This window comes from Ovis canadensis, chromosome 4 (genome assembly GCF_042477335.2).
Source record: "Ovis canadensis isolate MfBH-ARS-UI-01 breed Bighorn chromosome 4, ARS-UI_OviCan_v2, whole genome shotgun sequence".
NCBI lineage: Eukaryota > Metazoa > Chordata > Mammalia > Artiodactyla > Bovidae > Ovis > Ovis canadensis.
The window spans coordinates 91,670,261-91,687,293 of record NC_091248.1 but is presented as its reverse complement, the minus strand read 5'-3'; positions in this window follow the sequence as shown (position 1 = coordinate 91,687,293).

Here is a 17,033-nt window from a genome sequence, read left to right as displayed (position 1 = left end):
TAAGCATAATGTACATACCAAATACACATCTTAAAAAAAAGCCAACTAGGCCTAACAACAGTTCACCCGTCAGCAGCAGAATACGTTATTTTTAAGTGCATGTGGAACATTCTCCAGGAGAGACCACGTGTTAGACTGTAAAACAAGTCTCAATAAAAAAAAAAGGTTGAAAGCATACAAAGAATGTAGTCTGACCACAGTGAAATGTAGATAACAGAACAGAAGACTCTGTTGTCTGCTGGAAAACTCAAATATGTGGAAATGGACACTTCAAAACCTGAAGGATCAAAGGAGAGACCACAAATGAATTACAGTATGAAACACTACACAAATAGTTTTTTGTAAGCAAAAAATTTTTTTTTTAATTTTATTTTTGGCTGTGCTGGGTCCTTGTTGCTGCACAGGCTTGTCTCTAGTTGGGGCGAGTGGGGTCTAAACTTTGTTGCAGTGTGCAGGCTTTTTATTGTGGCTTCTCATTTTGTGGAGCACGAGCTCTAGGGCGCTTGGACGTCAGTATCTGTGGTGTACGGGCTCAACGGTCGTGGTTCCTGGGCTCTGGAACATGGGCTCAATAGTTGCGGCTCATGGGCTTCGTTGCTCTGCAGTATGTGGGATCTAACCTGTCGTCTCCTGCATTGGCAGATGATTTTTTTACCACTGAGCCACCAGGGTAGCCCTACACACCAAAATTTAATATGCAATTAAACAGGAGGAGAAGGGGACGACAGAGGATGAGATGGCTGGATGGCATCACCGACTGGATGGACATGAGTCTGAGTGAACTCCAGGAGTTGGTGATGGACAGGGAGGCCTGGCGTGCTGCGATTCATGGGGTTGCAAAGAGTCAGACACAACTGAGCGACTAAACTGAAACCAGTTTAGGGAAATTCATAGCTGTAAATGTCTACAGATGAGAGGACTCAGTCAACCTAACTACAACCAAAGGCAGTAGAAAAAGCTAAATCCAGAGCTCATGGAAGGAAATAACAAGAGCGACTAGGAAAACAATAGAGAACCATTGTCAGTAAAGTTGTTTCTTTGAAAAGCAACAGAATGAACAAACCTTCAGCTAGACTGACTAAAGGAAAAGAAACAAATGACCAAAATAGGAAATGAAATTCAGAGAAATTACTAACGAGCTCACCTTAGGAGAATCAGTCAGTCAGTTGTTCAGTTGTGTCCGACTCTGTGACCCCATGGACTGTAGCACTCCAGTCCTCCCTGCCCATCACCTGCTCTGAAGCCTATTCAAACTCATGCCCACTGAGTTGGTGATGCCATCCAGCCATCTCATCCTTTGTCGTCCCCTTTTCCTCCCACCTTCAATCTTCCCCAGCATCAGGGCCTTTTCAAGTGAGTCTGTTCTTTGCATCAGGTGGCCAAAGTATTGGAGTTTCAGCTTCAACATCAGTCCTTCCAATGACTATTCAGGACTGATTTCCTTTAGGATGGACTGTTAGATCTCCTTGCAGTCCAAGGGGCTCTCAAGAGTCTTCTCCAACACCACAGTTCAAAACCATCAGTTCTTCGGCGCTCAGCTTTCTTTATAGTCCAACTCTCTCATCCATACATGACCACTGGAAAAACCATAGCCTTGACTAGACAGACCTTTTTTGGCAAAGTAACATCTCTGCTTTTTAATATGCTATCTAGGTTGGTCATAACTTTTCTTCCAAGAAGTGTCTTTTAATTTCATGGCTGTGGTCACCATTTGCAGTGATTTGGGGGCCCCCAGAAATAAAGTCAGCCACTGTTTCCCCATCTATTTGCCATGAAGTGATGGGGCCACATGCCATGATCTTTGTTTTCTGAATGTTGAGCTTTAAGCCAACTTTTTCACTCTCCTCTTTCTCTTTCATCAAGAAGCTCTTTAGTTCTCTTTCTGCCATAAGGGTGGTGTCATCTGCTTATCTGAAGTTATTGATATTTCTTCTGGCAATTTTGATTCCAGCTTGTGCTTCATCCAGCCCAGCATTTCTCGTGATGTTCTCTGCATATAAGTTAAATAAGCAGGGTGACAATATACAGCCTTGATGTACTCCTTTTCCTATTTGGAACCAGTCTGTTCCATGTCCAGTTCTAACTGTTGTTTCTAATCTGCATACAGATTTCTCAAGAGGGAGGTCAGGTGATCTGGTATTCCCATCTCTTTCAGAATTTTCCACAGTTTATTGTGATCCACACAGTCAAAAGCTCTGACATAGTCAATAAAGCAGAAGTAGATGTTTTTCTGGAACTCTTGCTTTTTCGATGATTCAGTGGATGTTGGCAATTTGATCTCTGGTTCCTCTGCCTTTTCTAAAATCAGCTTCAACATCTAGAATTTCATGGTTCATGTACTGTTGAAGCCTGGCTTGGAGAATTTTGAGCATTCCTTTACTAGCGTGTGAGATGAGTGCAATTATGTGGTAGTTTGGACGTTTTTTGGCATTGTCTTTCTTTGGGATTGGGATGAAAACTGACGTTTTGCAGTCCTGTGGCCCCTGCTGAGTTTTCCAAATTTGCTGGCATATTGAGTGCAGCACTTTCACAGCATCATCTTTCAGGATTTGAAATAGCTCAACTGGAATTCCATCACCTCCAGTATCTTTGTTCATAGTGATGCTTCCTAGGCCCACTTGACTTCACATTCCAGAATGTCTGGCTCTAGGTGAGTGATCACACCATCGTGATTATCTCGGCCATGAAGATCTCTTATCCTTAGGAGGGTAAGAGAATATTATAAATAGTCGTGCACCAACAAATTACATAATTTAGGTGAAATGGTCTGATTCCTAGAAGCACAAATAACCAAAACTGGCCCAACAAGAAACAAAATATGAGCAGACTTACCAGTCCAGAGATTGAAACTATAATTAAACCTCCTCCAACACAGAAAAGTTGTGGGGGCACATGGCTTGAAGGGTGAATCCTATCATGTAAAGGATTACACCAACTTTCCTCCCACTTCTATAAACATTGACAAGGAGGCAATACTTAGAGTGTTTCTTAGAGGCGGCTCCCTCTGTTGACAGCCTTGTCTCCCTCTAGGTTTGGCGGTCTGTGTCCTCTCCCTGGGGCTTCCAAAGAGGTGCTAGTGTAAAGAACCTGCCTGCTGAAGGAGGAGGCAAGAGATGAGGGTTCAATCCCTAGGTCAGGAAGATCCCCTGGCAGAGGGCACAGCAATCCACTGCAGTTTTCTTGCTGAATCCAACAGACAGAGGAGCCTGGTAGGCTACAGTCCATAGTATCAAACAGAGTTGGACACCACTGAAGTGACTTAGCACGCATAGCACGCACACATGTCCTCTCCTTGCAGTGAGGGGCCGCCATGCCACCTCGTTCCACTTAGCTCCACTCACTGCAGCCCCAGCCTCACTGCCTTTCCAAGCTTGGGTGGCCGTTGAGAGTGTCCTTACCTGCCACAGGTTCAACGAGAGAAGGCAGGGACGGTAGGGCAATGGTTGGAGGGAGAAGTCTAGACAGCATTAAGGAAGTGTTTCATCGGCCCAGGGACTGTTGAAGATTTTTTCTTTTTTTTACTGTTTACTTTTTGTGTTGGAAGTCATTGGCCTGATCCATTTGTTTAACTTGACATACAGAAGTGAGTTCTCTAAGGTCATGCACCTGTGGATCCACTGTCGCAGTGAAGACAGAATTTTCTACCACTCCCCCCACCCCCTCAGCTATCGCTGATCTGGCCTCTTTCACCAGAGATTAATTCAGCCTGGACTTGAGCCCGATATAAGTGACTCATCCCTTGGTTAGCTGCCCCTTCCTTAAAGTTCATGTTTTTATTTCCATGTAAGTTGCTCCTGTTTCTTCATTCTTAGCTATGACTAGCAGTGATTGACACTGCTCCCCCAATGAGACACCCAGCTCTTTCTGGCCAGGGCGCTCCTCTATTAAAACCTTCTCCATGGGGTGTTAGCCACCACCCAGTTGCAGGTGACTGTGACCCACTCAGAACCAGCTTGCAAAAGAAGGGTTCAAAACTACCATCCTGAAAGGACCACCAAGGACCATGGGGCGAGACAGGCTGGGATCCTGGGCCCTTTGCTACTATGCTGGTACCTGGACAAATGTCTCTTTGAGCAACAAAATACAAAGAAACTATATGGGACTAAAAACAACTGGGTGGGTGTGCAGCTGGAGCAAATTATGGACAAAAAGATACAAAGAGTCCCAAAATCCAACTGCCATTTTTGAAGAGCTGGGAGGAAAAAGTGGGTGTTGGGAGCGAAAACAGGGTACTGCATATGCGCCCTGCACTCAACACCATCCAAGGGATAGGCAAACCACTTAAGCCACCCCTCCAGCTCAACCCCTGAACATGCCCCTACTCTCCCTCCATATAAGGAACCAACTCACCCCTCCAAACGTTTCATCTCTACATACTCCAGCATGCACCTTGAAAAAACAAAAACGTTTTCTTCTACCATTATCACACCTAAGAAAATGAACAGTAATTCCACAGCCTCACCTATTACATTCAAAGGTCCCATTTGTCCTAAAATGCAGCCCCCAGTTTTTTGGTTACATGTACCCCAATGTTCAATGCAGCACTATTTACAATAGCTGGAACATGAAAGCAACCTAAATGTCCATCGACAGATGAATGAATAAAGAAGCTGTGGTACATATATACGATGGAATACTACTCAGCCATAAAAAGAAACGCATTTGAATCTGTTCCAATGAGGTGGACAAAACTAGAGCCTATGATACAGAGTGAAGTAAGTCAGAAAGAGAAATGTAAATATCATATACTGACACATATATATGGAATCTGAAGAGATGGCACTGATGAATTTATTTTCAGGGCAGCAATGGGAAAACAGACATAGAGAACAGACCTATGGACATGGTGGGAGGAGAGGAGGGAGAAGAGATGTATAGAGAGAGCAACACAGAAATTTACAATACCGTTTGTAAAGTAGATAGCCAATGGGAATTTGCTGTGTGACTCAGAGAACTCAAACAGGGGCTCTGCAACAGGCTAAAGGGTTGGATGGAGAGGGAGGTCCGGGAGAGAGGGGACATGGGTGCCCCCTATCTATGGCTGATTCTTGTTAATGTATGACAGAAAACCGCAAAATTCTGTAAAGCAATTATCCTTCAATTTAAAAATTTAAAAAGGACCCCCCAAAAAATGCACCCCCTTTTTTTGGTTGCACTGGGTCTTTGTTGTGGCTTACAGGCTTTCCCTAGTTGCAGTGCATGGGGGCGTCTTTCGTTATGCAGCACAGGCTCTAGAGCGCACAGGCGCAGCAGTTGCGGTGTGCAGGCTCTCTAGTTGAGGCACGTGGGCTTAGTCACACTGTGGTGTGTGGGGTCTTAGTTCCCCAACCAGGGATCGAACCTGCATCCCCTGCACTGGAAGGCAGATTCTCAACCACTGGACCACCAGGGAAGTCCTCTGAAAGCATTTTACCACTTTCTTTTTCTATCTGGGATCCAATCAAGGTTTACTTTTGCAACTGATTACTGTGTCTCTTTAGTCTCATTTAATCTAGAACAGTCTTTGGCCTTTTTTCCCCTTACATTGATATTTTTTTAACAGTTCAGACAAGTCACATTATAGAATGTCCCACATTCACCTGGCTGTCCCCTCCTACCATTGCTCAGTTTTCTCCTTTATCTCCTGTGTGTCCTGGCACCTACCATGGAAGTCTAGAGCTTGATAAAACATTTTTGGGCAGAGGAGATCATAATTTTTATCTGTTCTTCCCCCACAAGACTGTGAACTCCGTGAGGGCAGGGACCAGATCTCTCCTGTGTCCCGATTTATTCCGACGCCCAGAACATTTGTCAAAGAGATTAAGGCAGGAACAAATAGAGTGGATGCAGCGCTGCCTTTGGGAGGTGCTGTGGCCTGGCCCACGGTCCCCAAGGGCTGTCACATCTGCCCATTGCTAAGCATCTCACAAGCACACTGCGCTCTTGTTGGCATCTTCTCCATTTAGGTGTCCAGGGGGCATTTGCAGGTTTGATTGAGGAAGAGTTCTGCCCTCTGCTTTGATGCTTGGTGGCAGAGCAAGACCTAGACACGGTAACCTTGCCCTCCCCTGGAGAAGCAGCTTCCTTCCTGGCTCCCCTGAAGCTCCTTATGGCCCCTTCAGGTGCTGAGGCCCTGGCTGGCTTCAAGGGGCTGTCTCCTCTGTCCTGCTCTTCCCTCCTGCTGCTGGATGTGGGCAGGGGTCAGGACTGGACCAGGAGGTGGAGGAGGGTGGAGCAAGCTCTACCAGATGGACTGGCCAGCCAACCCTGCTGACGTCAAAAGAAACCATGTGACCTGAACTGGTGTTGTTTGGTGTTTCCAGTCTGTAGCCAAAATCCCTCCTGACTGCGACGGAGTGGGACCACAGAGCCTGAGGTCTCCAGAGGCTGGGGACTGCTCTTTTTCCCACCCTGTCCACAGGAGCCCATATAGGAAGAGTCTGAAGTGGAACTGCTGCCTACTCCCAACAGTGTCACTGTCTGCTTGACTTTCTTGCAACACGAGCAGGAAATGCTGCTTTCGTACAGTAAATACACACTCATGATAAAAAATAAAACACCAAGGCAACAGGAACCTTCATCCACTGCTGGTGGGGATGCAAAATGGTCCGTCCACTTTGGAAAACATTTTGATGGTTTCTTATAAAACTCAACATGCTCTTACTACACAATCCAGCAGTCAGACTCTTTGATATTTATGCAAAGGAGTGGAAAACATGTCCACACAGAAACTTGCACACAGATGTTTATAGCACCTTTATTCACAAGTGCCAAAATCTGGAAGCCACCAAGATGTCTTTCAATAGATGAATGGATAAATAAACTGTGGAACAATCAGACAATGGAATATTATTCAGCACTAAAAAATGAGCCATCTGTTGTACACTTGCAACTTTTATAATACTGTGCATCAACTACACTTTAATAAAAAATCTTTAAAAAGAAATAAGCAGTTGAACTACACAGAGGAAACTTAAATGCACATTACTAAGTGAAATAGTCAACCTGAAAAGAATACATACTGTGTGATTTTCATCATATGACATTCTGGAAAAGACAGAACTATGGAGACAGTAAGAAGATCAGTGGTTGCCGGGAGTTGGGGGCTGGGAGATGAACAGGTGAAGCACAGAGGATTTTTAGGGCAATAAAAATGTTCTGTGTAATCCTTAAAAGTTTAGTTCAGTTCAGTCGCTCAGTCGTGTCCAACTCTTTGTGACCCCATGAATCGCAGCACACCAGGCCTCCCTGTCCATCACCAACTCCCGGAGTTCACTCAGACTCATGTCCATTGTGTCGGTGATGCCATCCAACCATCTCATCCTCTGTCGTCCCCTTCTCCTCCTGCCCTCAATCTTTCCCAGCATCAGGGTCCTTTCAAACGAGTCAGCTCTCTGCATCAGGTGGCCAAAGTATTGGAGTTTCAGCTTCAACATCAGTCCTTCCAACGAACACCCAGGACTAATCTTCTTTAGGATGGACTGGTTGGATCTCCTTGCAGTCCAAGGCACTCTCAAGAATCTTCTCCAACACCACAGTTCAAAAGCATCAATTCTTCAGCGCTCAGCTTTCTTTATAGTCCAACTCTCACATCCATACATGACTACTGGAAACACCATAGCCTTGACTAGACGGAGCTTTGTTGACAAAGTAATGTCTTTGCTTTTTAATATGCTGTCTAGGTTGGTCATAACTTTTCTTCCAAGGAGCAAGTGTCTTTTAATTTAATGGCTGAAATCACCATCCGCAGTGATTTTGGAGCCCAGAAAAATAGTCAGCCACTGTTTCCACTGTTTCCCCATCTATTTCCCATGAAGTGATGGGACCAGATGCCATGATCTTTGTTTTCTGAACGTTGAGCTTTAAGCCAACTTTTTCACTCTCCTCTTTCACTTTCATCAAGAGGCTTTTTAGTTCTTCTTCACTTTCTGCCATAAGAGTGGTGTCATCTACATATCTGAGGTTATTGATATTTCTCCCGGCAATCTTGATTCCAGCTTGTGCCTCTTCCAGCCCAGCGTTTCTCATGATGTACTCTGCATATAAGTTAAATAAGCAGGGTGACAATATACAGCCTTGATGTACTACTTTTCCTATTTGGAACCTGTCTGTTGTTCCATGTCCAGTTCTAACTGTTGCTTCCTGACCTGCATACATGTTTCTCAAGAGGTAGGTCAGGTATGGACACTTGTATATATATGTTTGTTAAAACCCATAGAAGGGACTTCTCTGGTGCTCTGGTGGTTAAGACTCTGTACTTCCAAAGTAGATGGAACAGATGGGTCCATCCTTGGTCAGGGAACAAAGATTCCACGAGACATCAGGCATGGCCAAAAAAAATCCCCAAATCCCATAGAATATACAACACCAAGAGAGAACCCTAATGTAAACTGTGGGTTTGGGGAAGTACAAGGTGTCAGTGTAGTTTCATCAACTGTAACAAATGCACTACTTTGGTAAGGGATGTTGATAATGGGGGAGGCTGGCAGAGCAGGGAATGGGTGGGCGGGGACAGGGAATGTACAAGAAATATTTGTACTTTCCCCTCAGTTTTGCTGTGAGTCTAAAACTGCTTTTAAAAATAGTTTATTTTTAGAAAGTCTGTTTAAAAATTGGCATCTTATGTATTATTTGTAAATACAATTCTTAGTTATTATTACTGACTTAAAAAAAAAGGCAAAACAAGGACTTCCCTGGTAGTCCAGTGGCTAAGACTCCAGTGAAGGGGGCCTGGGTTCAGTCCCTAGTCATAGAACCGGATCCCATAAACCTGAAAGTAAGACTTGGAGCAGCCAAATAAGTAAATAAATAAATACCTTTAAATAAGTGAAGTCTCTGCCTTATGACACATGCCTTCACTGGGTCTGGTTCTATTGACTGTTGTCTTTCTAGATGATGAGTCACTTTATCTAGTGTTTGTTTGTTTGTTTTTTTCTTTTTCCTTCTTTTTGTGTCTATATTTAGTTAGAGTTCTCCAGAGAAACAGAACCAACCGGGGATATGTGTATTTGTTTGTTTATTATGAGGAATTAGCTCACATGATTATGGAGGCTGACAAGCCCCAAGATCTGTGGGGTGAGTTAGAAGCTAGACATCCAGGAGAACCAACAGTGCAAGTTCCAGTCCAATGGCAGGAAAAAGTCAATGCCCCACTTCAAAGGCAGTCAGGCACAAGGGATTCAATACTGAATTCCAGACACAGTGTGTAAAGCGCAGCAGCGGCTGAAGTAAAGCATCAGGACACCCAGGAAATGGAACATCCTTGCTGTCAGCTGTTGGGCTCAGCCCGCCTGGCCTGTGGGTGAGCTCTGTGGCAGCATTAGATTCAGTTCAGCGCAGACAGCAGGACTGGGCCGTCCTTTGCTGGGATCGGCATCTGAGTGTGTGAGCGTCTCTTGCAGCAGGCCCTGGGCCCCTGCACCGTGGTGGGTGGTCTCACTCTGCTCTTTCACCTCCTCAGGGCAGCTGGCCAAGTCCTGCTGTCAGGACGTAGAGGCCTCACATGCCTGTCCTTCGGGAGGTCTTGTCTCTCCTGCCACATCCCCAGTGGCACGTGGTGTCAGGCCTGGCATGGTTACTCTCAGGCTCCAGGAGCCCCACATGCTTGAGCCTCAGACCCAGGTCTCACTCATTGTCCCCTGAGGGGCAGACAGTCACTGCCGGGTGCTTACTGCCAAGCCTCTGTCATTGGAGGGTGTCTCAGGCCCCTGTTCCTCCCCCAGAGCCTCAGGTAGTCTTCTACATCTCCTGGACCAGCCTCCACTCTTCCTCATGAGCACTTGGTGATGGCCTTGGAAAACAGTCAGGGGGTGTGTGTAAAGTCCCCTGTGCCCAGGGCTCCCAGGCACCTGATGCTTTGCCACCAAAGGCAGTGGCAGAGCTGGCTTCAGGAGCCGCCTGTAACCCCCGTACCACCACCCACCCCCCGCACTTGGTTTAATATTCTGCTGTCTCTGTGCTGGAACACTTGATAATTTTTTAACAAGGGGCCTCACATTTCATTTTGCTCTGTGCTCTGTACATGATGAGCTTTCCTGGTGGCTCAGATGGTAAAGATCTGCTTGCAATGCAGGAGACCTGGGTTCGATCAGTGGGTCAGGAAGATCCCCTGGAGAAGGGAATGGCAACCTACTCCAGGATTCTTGCCTGGAGAATCCCCATGGGCAGAGGAGCCTGGTGGGCTACAATTCATGGGTCGCAAAGAGTCGGACACGACTGAGCAACTGAAACAACAACACAACCGTATGTGACGTAGGTGCTCCTGGGCAGTGGGCTGGATGGTCCTTGCCGCAGTTCCCTCTGCTCGTTCTGCCTTCACCTGCTGCAGTTCTGCCTTCAGCATTAGAGAAAGAGGCCTAGATGGTCACCACAGACACTTGGCTGAAACCACCCCAGGAACTTGGAGAACTGGGCTCTGTAGGTAAAGTGACCTTCCCTTTCTGGTAGGACTCAAATACACACCAAAACTGAGTGTGACTTATCACACACCCAAAGATGAGATCAAGATAATGGCTACAACCTGGGCATTCAAGAAAAAAAAAAAAAAGACACTATCAACAGAATGAAAAGGCAACCTACAGAATGGGAGAACATATTTGTAAATTATATGTATGGTAAGCAAAGAGTTGGACACGACTGAGCGACTGAACTGAACTGAACTGAACTGAAGGGATTAATATCCAGAATATGTAAAGTCTTCCTAAAACTCAACAACAAAAAGCCAGACAACTCACTTAAAGAATAGATTAGGCTCGAACAGATATTTCTCTGTTCAAAGAAGACATACAAATGGCCAAAAGCATAAGAAAAGATGCTCAACAGCACTAATTATTAGGGAAATGCAAGTCAAAACCACAACGTGGCACCGCCTCACACCCATTAGGACGGCTATCATAAAAACAAACAGAAAATAACACATTGGTGAGGATGTGGAGAAATTGGAACTGTTGTGCATGGCTGGAATGAATGCAAAATGGTGCAGCCGTGGAAATGGTGCAGTATGGAAGTTCCTCAAAAACTTAAAGCAGTACTATTGTCTGATTCAGCAATTCTACTTCATAGAATATGCACAGAGATTGAAAGAAAGGACTCACCAGTGTTCATAGCAGCGTTATCCTCGATAGCCAAAAGATGGAAGCAACCTAAGTGTTCATGGATAGAAGGATGGATAAACAAAGGACTATTATTCAGCTACAAAAAAGAAGGAAATTCTGACACATACTGCAACCTGAATAGAGCTTGAGGACATTATGCTAAGTGTAATAAGCCAGTCACGAAAGGACAAATACTGTATGACTCCACTTATGTGAAGTTTCTAGAATAAGCAAATTCATAGAGGCAGAAAGCAGACTGATGGGTGCCAGGAGCTGGGAGTGGAAGATGGGTAGTTAGTGTTTAATGGGGACAGTTTCAGTTTGGGAAGATGAAAAAGTTCTGGAGATGGATGGTGGTGATGGCTGCATAGTAATAGGAACGCACTTTATGCCTATGAACTGTACACTTATTAGTTAAAATGGCAAACTTTATGTTATACATATTTAACATGATTTTAAAAAATTTCAGGACATGGCATGACAGTGAGTAGCACAGGACCCAGAGCCAGGCAGAATGGGCATCAACTCTGGCTCTCTCTCTCCGAGGAAGTTACTCAGTTTCTCTGAGCTTGTCTCCTCTTGTGAAAAATAGCAAAAATAATACTACTTACTTCAAAGGACTGCTGTGAGAATTAAATAATGATCTTAATAATGGCACCCGATACCTCCTGGAATTCTGACTTCACTATCTTAAGCCTTATTTATCCTTGTTTGGTTACTGTGCCCTTTTCTGTATTAGGGAAATGCTCCACCTTCTGAGTGGGAAATGCATGAGAACAGCAGACACCACTTTTCCCAGCCTCCTGTGATCTGGGGTGATCGGGGAGATTGGAATGATCTGGGCTCCAGTAAACAGATGCAATCCCCACTGTGCCATCAGATCCAACATTTCTGGTGTGTGTGTGGGGGTGGCGGCGTGGTCCTCCCCAGCCAGGCTGAGTGGAGTTTCTCCCTGTGCCCTATTGTGCCTGTTTCCTAAGGACTGAGAACGCCCCCATCCCTCCCAGTCTATCCCTTTCCTGCTGGGTGACAATAGTTGGTGCCTTGGATGCTATCTGTTATCTCCCAAATCATCCATTTTGCCTTCCTTCTTACTAACAGAAGCCGGGTGGCTTGGTTGGCAATGTGCCCAGATCAAAATATTCATCTTCCTGGATTCCTGCAGCCAAGGGTGAAAGCCACTGGGCAGGGCTCCTGGGAAAGCTTAGCCAACAGGATTGTGGTGCCGTAATTCTCGGGCCTTCTTCCCCTTTCCCTTTCTCCTTCTTCCTTAGTCTTCGCAGCAACCAGACTATCTTGAACTTGGGGCAATGCAGGAGGGGAAGGGAGGTGGTGGCACCATCCAGAACTGTGAAGTGGCCATCCTGAGGACAGAAAACCAAAGGCCCCAGGGCCCTTGACATGTAGATTGGAGTCCTGCAGCTTCTTTTTTATGTACAAAAGCTACTCAGTGTTTGTTATATTTTATATTTGTTTCATCATATTTTCACAACTGATATTTAACTTATTAAACTACCATTTTAAAACCTAGTTCTTTAGCATGTACATCATATTAGTTTCTTTATAAACATGGCAGATTTGAATTCTTTTACTACATCTTCCAACATTTAAACTGCATTTATAGGTGTAATACATTTGGTTTCCTTTTGAAGTACTTAATTGTCCAAATTAGCAAAGAAAAAAACCGCCTTGAGCATTAAATAGTTCTAATAGACTTCTGAATATGTTGAACCTGAAGTTCTCTTAAATGTTTAAACACAATATATAAACTTTATAGTATTTCCATTTCAAACCACAAGTCTAAATCACTTTTTAACTACAGAATTTTAAAAGCAGTTACTGAGTGGAAACAAGGAATTACTAAAAAATGGCACAAGGTACTTGGGGTGAGGGACACGTTCTAAAATTAGATTGTGGGGATATTTGCACTGCTCTGAATTTGCTAAAAAATTACTGAATTATATGATTATAACAAGTGAATTTCATGGTATGTAAACTACATCTCAATAAAACTTACACATCATGAAACTCACTTGTTAAAAGCTGTTAAAAAAGAAATGCAGGGACTTCCCTGGCAGTTTCTGAACCAGTTAAGACTCTGAGCTCCCAATGCAGGGGGCCTGAATTTGATGCCTGGTTAGGGAACAAGATCCCACATGCCCTAACTAAAAATCCCGCATGCCACAACTAAGACCTGGAGCAGCCATATAAATTAGATTTAAAAAAAAAAAAAAGGAAATGCAAGGAATCTCCTGGCAGTCAAGTGGTTAGAGCTCTGAGCGTTAACTGCGGAGGGAATGGGTTCGATTCCTGGTCAGGGAACTAAGATCCCTGCATGCTGGGCAGTGCGGCAAGGAAAATAAATTGCATACCTAAGTCAAAGAGAGAAAGAAACCTACTGCACATTTTAACACCTGACTCAGTTGAATAAGGGCCAGGCTGGCCTGGCTGCAGACAGACTCCTTTTGGCCTGCCGCAGAGGCCCCCATCTTGGTCCTGCACATAACAGTCTGCCTTCCTTTCAACTTGAATGAATCCTCAGCTACATAAACATCTTTTCTGTCAGCATCTGATCATCTCTGTATGTGATAGGCATTCTGAACTCCTGTATAGGCTTCCCAGGCCCACATAACTCTCAGGGATGGGAAAGTGGTCCTGCTGGAATTTTGATCATTCCATGCGGCTTTCCTGATTTCTAACCACAGCGCAGTAGGCCCATCTATTCAGTGCTACTCTGATCGGCGCCCTGCCCTGGATTTCTATTGTTGAAACCGGCTCCTGCCTGAGGTTTCTCCTGCTTGCTACTGAATAAATTCTGAACAGCAGGGTGGGTACCTGGGGATGAGAGCGCAGAACCCTGTAGCATGATGGGGTCAAATGCCAGTGGTCATAAAGCAAATGAATCTCCAGTTTATAAACGTGAGGTCCCTGGAGGCCTTGGCTAGGGCAGCTTGGGGTTAAGGGTGGGAGCAGGAGTCTGGTGACATGTATGGAGGGGGTAGTGATTGGACAGGTCACAGAAGCGTGTACTACTCTCACGAGTGAATTAGGAGGGAAGAGGAGGGTTGCAAGGATGCGGTCTTCAGGGACTGGTGGATAAGGAAGATCCAGGCAGCCAGAAGAGCTGCAGGAAGCTCTTTTCCTCTAAGAGGGAAAGGAAGAGCAGCCATGGGGCTAGACAGCCTGGATGGGCCTGGATAGATGTGGACAGGAGGGAGGATGGAACCAGCAAGGAGTGAGGGTGCAGGCAGGCGTCCTCCGAAGATGGGCGGACAGTACGGTGGGGATGAAGTAAACGTCTTCAGCGCCTGAACGATGATGTTTAGTGAGGAGCTGCTTGTCAAGTGGCTGGATGATTACTGATGCCAGAGTGGGATGCAGAGTCATCAGCTCTGGGCAGTGTGTGCAAATTAATTAACAACCCTACTGAGGAGTCGCACTCCAGGGCCCGCTTTTGTTTTTGTTTAAGCAGTGTGGCATGTGAGATCTTAGTTTGCCCACCAGGGATTGAACCCTTGCCTCCTGCTAGGGAAGACCTGAGGACCACCAGGGGAGTCCCCAGGGCTAGGTTTTGGTTGGCCCTTTCTTCATGGATTTATGCATTCATTCAATACATGTCTTCTGAGTTTTGAAGCTGCAGACCAGACCCAGTACCTCTGGGAGAGCCAAGGAAGATTTCCCATGGGGACCACAGGGTGAGGTTTGGTGGCACAGGCCATAGGCAAAGAAGGAGTATACTGGAAAGGCAGGGTCGGGATGGTAATGAGAAACAACGTGGCAGGAAAAATCCCAGCCAGGAGACTGAAAAGCAAGTTAAGACGAGACTGTGAAGGGGCTGCCTGGTCACTATGGGTGACCAAGAGGCTGTACAGCTTGGGAGTTACAAAATCAGATGACTTTGCGAATGACCATTCTAGAAATAACAAGAAAACCTGGGCCAAGTAACCAGTTAGGAGGCTGCTGCAAAAGGCCAAGCCAGAGTTGTTGCGGTGGGGAGGGAGAGCGGGCCTAGGGACGGGGAGGCCTGGGGAAGAGGGTAGGTGGCAGAGCTCTGTCTGAGGGTTTACTCTTGAGGAGAGATCCAGTGGGCAAGGAGGAGCCACCTGGAGCTCTGGAGTGAACGTGGGCCTGGAGCTTGGTTGAGAAGTTACCTGAGAATCTGAGCCATGAGAGTGAATAAGGTTGACCATAGCCAATGTGTAAGGAACAAAACAATATCAAATATATGACTATGACAGGACAAATGTGTGGACAGTTCAAGAGGAAAAGGTCAGGGTTGCAGAAATGGGAGAGAAAAGTCCAGCCCATCAAGGAAGCAGGAGGTAGTGCCTGATGAAGAGTTATATCAGGGAAGATGTGGCCTGGAGAAAGCCATGGGTATGTGAGTTGTGATGTCACTGCAGGTCTCAGCAGAAGCCATGTGGCAGAAGCACAAGAGAGGCCCTGAGCCTGTTTTTATAATTTTGAATAACCTGACTTTTCCCCATTACATTCTCTCTAGAGACATTTTTGAAGTAAGCATTTGTTTATAATATGCCCCATGGAGAAAGTCACAGACTTCTGCTTACCAGTTGGTGGTTGGTAAGCTAACCAGATCAGGGCTCTGTTGAATTCAGTTGGATTTGCTTTTGGTCAGAATCATCCAAATAAGGCACTGGACGGCCTCACATTCCTGAGGTTCTATGTCTGCTGAAAGTTTACTCGGTAAGGAAGTCCTATTCAAGAGATAATGCTAATAAAGGATCCCCTACAACACTGGCTCCCCCTTTAACAAACAGAACACGTGCATTTATTTTCTTGAGTGTACATATGGTATACCTGTGTGAAATGAGAGGATGATAGTAAAGAGAAGACTAGACTTTGAATAGTAATGTGAGGGAACCCATAAGTGATGTTCTTACTATTCATTCATTTATTTCTTAGGAGGGGTTCCTAACTGTTTTAAGATTCAGAGCGAAGGAGATAGAAGTTGAGGGAGTTTACCCCTGAGGGCCTCGGGTCATTTTTTCTGTGTCAGATAAAGACAAGCAGCTTCCTAAGGGTCACAAAGCAAAAGGTGATGTGGAATGAGCAAAAAAAAAAAAAAAGGCAGTTTCCAATTCTGGCTTTGTTAATACTCCTAAACTGGTTATTCTGAGCAAGCTATTTAACATGGAAGATGCTCACTTTCCACTTTTCTGTAAATGGGGATTATTGGGTGGTTGTGAGAACAAAACCACACTCTATAAATTCTGAGCACATGTAAGCTCACAATGCCATTATTAATAATGATGGCACGATGCCAGACACTGGATTTCATCAGTCATAAATTCTCATTTGCTTCTCAGATCCCTATCCTGGTTTTGCAGATGAAGAAACTCAGTTTCAGAGATATTAAATAACACTCTGAATGTTGCAACTAATGTTGGAGGATATATAAATTTTCTTCTCAAGGTTTTCTGAAACAGAAGACCAGGGTCATATAAGTGCATTTAGTACTAATAGTAAAAGCATTATTAATATTTTTGACTAAGGGAATTCATTTTTAAGTTGTGGGTTTGTCTTTCACCCAGAACTCAATTCTGCCTCTGAAAGACGGGGTGCGGGGTAGAGAATTTAAAAGATTTAAAAGGAAGGCAAAAGTGCGCAGTGTGTCTCTATAGATAAGAGTCTGCCAGCCTCTTGCTTTAATGTCTTCCTCCTGGAGAAAATTCAAGTAGAGTGTGCAAGATATTTTCGGAAAGTAGGACATTTTGGAAGCATTTCATAACCTCTCAGACTAGAAGGGAGAGGGGGAAGCAGAGGGGGAGGCGACTGGGCCTCAACCTCATCTGCAGTGAGAAAATGCTCATGGCCAAGGCCGCCTAGTCTCTCAGAGAGGCGCGCTCCCTGGACTCCAAGCGACCTTGGCGGGCGGCGCGACCTTGAGGCCTGCGTTCGCCTCAGTTGCCCCCTCTGAGCAATGGGGAGACGTCCTGGTCC